Here is a 5,835-nt window from a genome sequence, read left to right on the forward strand (position 1 = left end):
CAGCTGCAGGCACAGCGGGCTAGCCTCCTTGAGCTACACGGTTCGGAACAAAGAACCCCATTCCTTCTGAATCACTCCTTCAAAATCACTTCTTATTTGAAAACATTACAATTCACATGTAACTCGCTTTTCTACTTAACTTTGTCAAATAATGAGAAATAAAACATTATTTACTGAATCAACATGTATGTAAATAAGTAATGCTTATTTTTCAGAACTCCTGCCTAACAAAGTATAACTTGAACATTCTGTGTCCCTCAACTAAAGCCATATATCAGAAAATAAATAGGAATTACTTCTTACCAACTAGATTTAGAAATTACCAAATTTAAGGACGGAATGTCCTCAGAAGAAATGTTCCACCTCATTCTGGAGGAAGCATCCTGAGCCCTGAGGGCTTTCAGAGGTGGAGGCTGAGTCTCAGCCACCGACGCCCAGCACGCCGGGCACGGCAGCCCCCTGCCCACTCATCCCCCCCCCAGACAGAGCGGCACCTACCTGATGCACCGAGGGGACTTGGGGCGCCCGAGCGCAGCCGCACGGCTTTAAGGACGTGATCTTGTTGGCTCATCTCTTGCAGCCTCTAAGTTTAGTTTTCTGCCAGTGGGTGACAAGATGTCGCTGGGGAGCCCAGGCCCTTGGCGTCCCCAGAGGGACATTTCAGCGGATAATGGCAATCCGGGAAGCGGTGCTCAGAACTTTCCTCTACGATCCCTTGCCACATCGGGTGGGGGAGCAGAAGGGGCACACCAAGCGAAACCCCAAGTGCTCCTGTGGATCACAAGGTCAATTAGTCTGAAGTTGTTCTTGCTCTGTGATTTCTCCCTCTGGGGCGAGTGACGCCTCGCACCTCAAGTTGATTCCCAAGGCTCTGGGCGTCTTCCCCCTGTGATCCACCATCGGTGCCCTCTTCTTAGGCTCATCTGCACTTCGGGCTTGGGGAGCCCTGGTCATTGTCCTTCAAGATTTCAGGACTCGGTGGTAGGCTTAAAGCTCTGCCACAGGTTACATAAGACACTAAAATATCTCTTGTGGAGGATTTCCAGGAATTCCTAGAGTGCCCGAAGCCCTGCGCATGCGGGACCCCAGACTCCTGCTGAGCTGGACTCACACCTCTGTGAAGAGCTGGGAGCTCTGAGCAAATACATTAGCAGATCCAACAACTCAAGTGTCCGTATTCTATTAAACTTGGCAAGAAGGGAACCAGAAACAGGTACAAGCTTCTGTCTACCCACAGAAAGAAGCTCAGGACGATGCATTAGTACACACACCAGCTAGGCTAAACACAGACCTAAGAGACTACTGGCAGAATGAGGAATTCCATAATTGCAACAATTGTGAGCATTTGGGAGGCACAGCCCAGATCCTTCCCTGCCACTCTTCAGCACGTGGCACAGTGCACACTGCTGATTCGACTGAGCAGCCAGGGGAAAGCTGTGGAGGTGGTAACCATGCAGGCCACACAAGAAGGCCCCCCCATGGTGTGTGTGTGCGGGGGGAAGCCTGGCCTCCTCGCACCCCAACTTCGATGTCTTCTTCTCAAGCTGCTATCAGAATCCAAGTTAAGTGCCACAAGAATACGTAGTGTTAACAAAATGCTGGGAATGAATCACAAGGTGCTTTCCTTAAAAGAAACGTCAGCAAAAGTCAGCAGGAGGTCTCAGAGCATAGCTGGCTTGTTTAGTGGCAGCACCTTGTTCAGCATGTGCAAGACCTTGGCTAAAATAGACTCTATTGATGCAATGCAATTTACACCATGATACCAACGATTTCATTCCCAACTAGAAAAACATGCCTATACAAGCACAGAGGACACAGAGTAGCCAAAGTAATCTGGTCACCCACAAGCAGGAATAGCATCACAAAACAGCAGCAGCAACAGAACGGCAAATGCTGCCAAAGCTGCAGAGAACGGGAGGTATGTGTTGTTGGTGGAGATGTCAATGAACAAGCACTATGGAACACAGGTTAAGCAAAGCCCCCACTGAAATAAACGACACAATAACACAAATGGACGTGACACATACCTATAAAGTATTTCAGCCAACGATGACCCAATTCACATTATTCTCAGCAGCCCATAAAACATTAAACAAGATTGATTATATCATTGGGAACACAAAGAACCTAAGCAAATACAAGAGGACTGAGACATCTCCTCAATCAAATTAGTTCTCACCAGCAAGACATACTGCAGAAAGAAATCACTCAAAGACATGGAGCCGGAACTAGACTCTAATGAATGACACCTGGGTCACAGAAGAAGAAATTAAGGAATAAATTAGAAAGCTCTCACAATTCAATGACAATGAGCACACATCACAACAGAACCTTTGGGATACAGCAACAGCTGTGCTGAGAAGAAAGCTTATAACTCTAAGCACACATAAATAGAAAACGGAAAAATAACATGATACAATTCAAACTTTTGGGAACAAAACAAGAATGAGTCAAACCTAAAATTACTAGACACAGAGAAAGCAAGGATTAGGGCAGAAATCAATGAAATTGAAACTTAAAAAAAACTATACATAAAATCAATGAAACCAAAAGCTGTTTTTAAAAATTTGACAGATCACTGGTGAGCTTAACAAAGAAGAGATGATATTCAAATCAATAAAATCAGAGATGCCACAGATAACACTATATCAAACATCCAAGAAATCCAAATGATTATAAAGTACTATTTTAATAAACCTCTACTCACAGAAGAAAGAAAACCTAGCAGAAATGAATGAATTTTTAGAAACAAAGATGGACACAGGGTTGGGGTGAAAGGACGGAAAAAGACCTTTCAAACACACAGACCCAGGGCTGGGAATATGGCCTAGTGGCAAGAGTGCTAGCCTCGTATACATGAAGCCCTGGGTTCGATCCCCCAGCACCACATATATGGAAAACGGCCAGAAGTGCTAGCCTTGAGCAAAAAGAAGTCAGGGACAGTGTTGCTCAGGCCCTGAGTTCAAGGCCCAGGACTGGCAAAAAAAAAAAAAAAAACACAGACCCTAAAACCAGCCAGGAGTAGCCATACTTACAGACTTCAGGCTAAATAAAGCCAATCAGAGGAGACAAAGATCACTTCATATTAATAAAGGAAATGATCTGGGAAGAAGAAACTAAAATCGTTAACATAGGCACCAAACAGTAGCACATTCAGGTTCATTAAACAGTTTGGGGATAACAATTACCGCAGAGTAAGAGCAGGAGACTTCAACACCCAACTCTCACCAACACAGGTCATCCAAGAAAACCAGACCCGAAGTGAGAATCAAGCCCTCAGCCCAGGACGCGCAGACCACGTGGAGTGAGCAGCACCCCCAGTCTTCCCCTCCACGGTGGCACCAGACACATCAGTGAAGCAGCCCATGGAATCTTCTCCAAGACAGAGCTTATCACGAAACACACGGAGACCCTGTGCACACACAGGGAAACTGAGGCACTCTTCATGCTGCATTAGCCCACAAGGGAACGGAACTGGCGTTCGACGGCCACTTACAACACATGATCAGATAACGCGTGGGTCCCTCAAGAAGCAAAGTGAAACATCAAGCGCTTCCTGGGGATCTGTAAACGAGAAGATGGATGCGCACTCCAGACACCTCCCGGCTGCGGCCAAGGCGGCGCCGAGAGGACAATTCGCAGCCACTCGCAGGGCCTCAGGGCAAACCAAACTCACCACCAGGAGAAACCGTAACGAGTTAGGAGACGACGCCCGAGGACTCGCAGCCTGCCGGGCAGGCCGGGCCGCGGGAGAGGCGACGAGACGCGAGGTTGGCGGGGAGGGCGCCAGAGCGGGCCGCCCCCGGGAACGCGTCTCCACGGGCGGGGTGGGGCTGGGAGGGGCCGGGGCCGGCCGCGTCCTGACAGCGGGCAGCGCGGCGTGGGGCCCGCGTGGGGGCGGCCGCGCGTGCCCGTGCGCGTGCCTGTGCGCGGCGCGACCCCGCGGCCTCCAGCGCGCCGGCGCCCGCCTCCCGGGGCCGCGGAGACGGGGCGCCCGCCGGGCACAGGGCGAGCCAGCGCGCGCGCGCGTCGGCCGCGGATTTCCGAGCGTTTCCCTGACAAAGGCGGCCCCTGGCCTGGTGGGGCCTCCGCCTCCCATAATGCTCCTCGTCCCCCCGGGGAGCCGGGCGCCGCCGGCCACGCCCCCCGATCCCAGCGGCCCCCGCGCCACGCACCACGCCGGCCAGCCAAGCGCACGCGCACCGGCAAAGCGCACGCGCACGGACACAGGCCGCTTCGGGGTGGTGGGGGCGGGGACTCCAGGACGGGGCAGGGGGCCCGGCCACGCCGGACAGGCCTGCGGGGCGGGGGGTGGGGGGGCACTGCGGGCCGCCCGCCGAGGGGGCTCAGGGCGTCGCCCTCGGCTCCGGCCCCGCGTGGCGTCCGGGCAGAGCGCATCCGCCACCCTGGCGCTTTGGTCCTGGGCTGCCCTCGGCGCCCGGGCTCGAGGCCGGCGCTCCGCCGCCCGGGCCGCGGCTCCGGTTTAGGCGCGTGCGCCCGTGTGCGCGTGCGCGTGCGGTTACCTGGAGATCCGGATCTTCAGGCCTTGGCTTCCGGGGCCGCTCATAGACCACAGAGGCGGCGGCCCTGGGGTGAGCCGCGAACCCCCTCCCCACCCCCTCCCCGCCCCGCAGTGTGTTCCTCACACGACCACACCCGTGTGCACACCTAAGGTGGCGGTCATGGCGGAGTCCTGTGTGCGAGGCCCACACGAGGCGAGGCGGCCGACCCCATCCCACGCCCGAGCCGCTCCCGCGTGGGCGGGGCACGTGGGAGGGGCTAAGGATGGGGCGGGGAGTGGCTAAGGATGGGGCGGGGGTGGGAGGGGCTAAGGACGGGGAGGGGAGTGGGAGGGGCTAAGGATGGGGCGGGGGGAGCGGGAGTGGCCAAGGACGTGCGAGGGGCTAAGGATGGTGGTGGGAGGGGCTAAGGACGGGGCGGGGGAGTAGGAGGCGCTAGGGACGGGGCGGGGGAGCGGGAGGGGCCAGGGGCGGGGGAGCAGGAGGGGCTGAGGACGGGGCGGGGGAGCGGGAGGGGCTGAGGATGGGGCGGGGGAGCGGGAGGGGCTGAGGATGGGGCGGGGGAGCGGGAGGGGCTGAGGACGGGGCAGGGGAGCGGGAGGGGCTGAGGATGGGGCAGGGGAGCGGGAGGGGCTGAGGATGGGGCCACACCTTCCCCAGAGCAGTTTGTGCGGTGTGTCCGGGAATCCAGGGAAAGGACCCTTTGGCCCTCCACGTCGCTCGACGTCCCCATCCCACAGCGGCCGTGCTTCTCCCAGGGGCCCCGGCCGCATCGCACGCGCCCAGCCGCGTCCCCCCCCACCCCGCCCCACCAGCGGGGCCTCGGCGGGGTGGGGGGGTAGCAGGCCGGTGCTTGCGAGTCTCAACTTTCCTTTTCAGCGTGTGCCCAGGAGCTCTGACCGCGGAGGCCCGCGTTGGGCGGAGTGGGCGTGTGCCGCAGGCGTCCCCAGGAGGCCCGGAGGGGCCCCCCCTCTCCAGGGCCCTGCTGAGCCTGACCCCCGGCAGACGGGCTCACAGTGCAGCATTGAACACGTTTTAATATTGCCCTTGGGGTCAAGATGAAAGGAGGCTCCGTGCCCGTGGGGCCCTGGCATCCAGGCTTCTGAGTCGGGCAAGTCTGAGTCAGGGCTCTGCCGGCAGGTGAAGTGCACCCCGAAGGCTGTGTTTTCACGGGTGACTGAAACCCACGCAGAGCACCCAGCGCCTCGCAGCTGGGAAGGCGTCTCCCCGATGCCAGGCCCAGAAGCCAGAGAGCTGCTGTCACCAGTTCCTCCACCGCGAGAGTGTCCATGGACTCGCAAAGTGAGGGCGCACG

This window comes from Perognathus longimembris, chromosome 10 (genome assembly GCF_023159225.1).
Source record: "Perognathus longimembris pacificus isolate PPM17 chromosome 10, ASM2315922v1, whole genome shotgun sequence".
Classification (NCBI taxonomy): domain Eukaryota; kingdom Metazoa; phylum Chordata; class Mammalia; order Rodentia; family Heteromyidae; genus Perognathus; species Perognathus longimembris.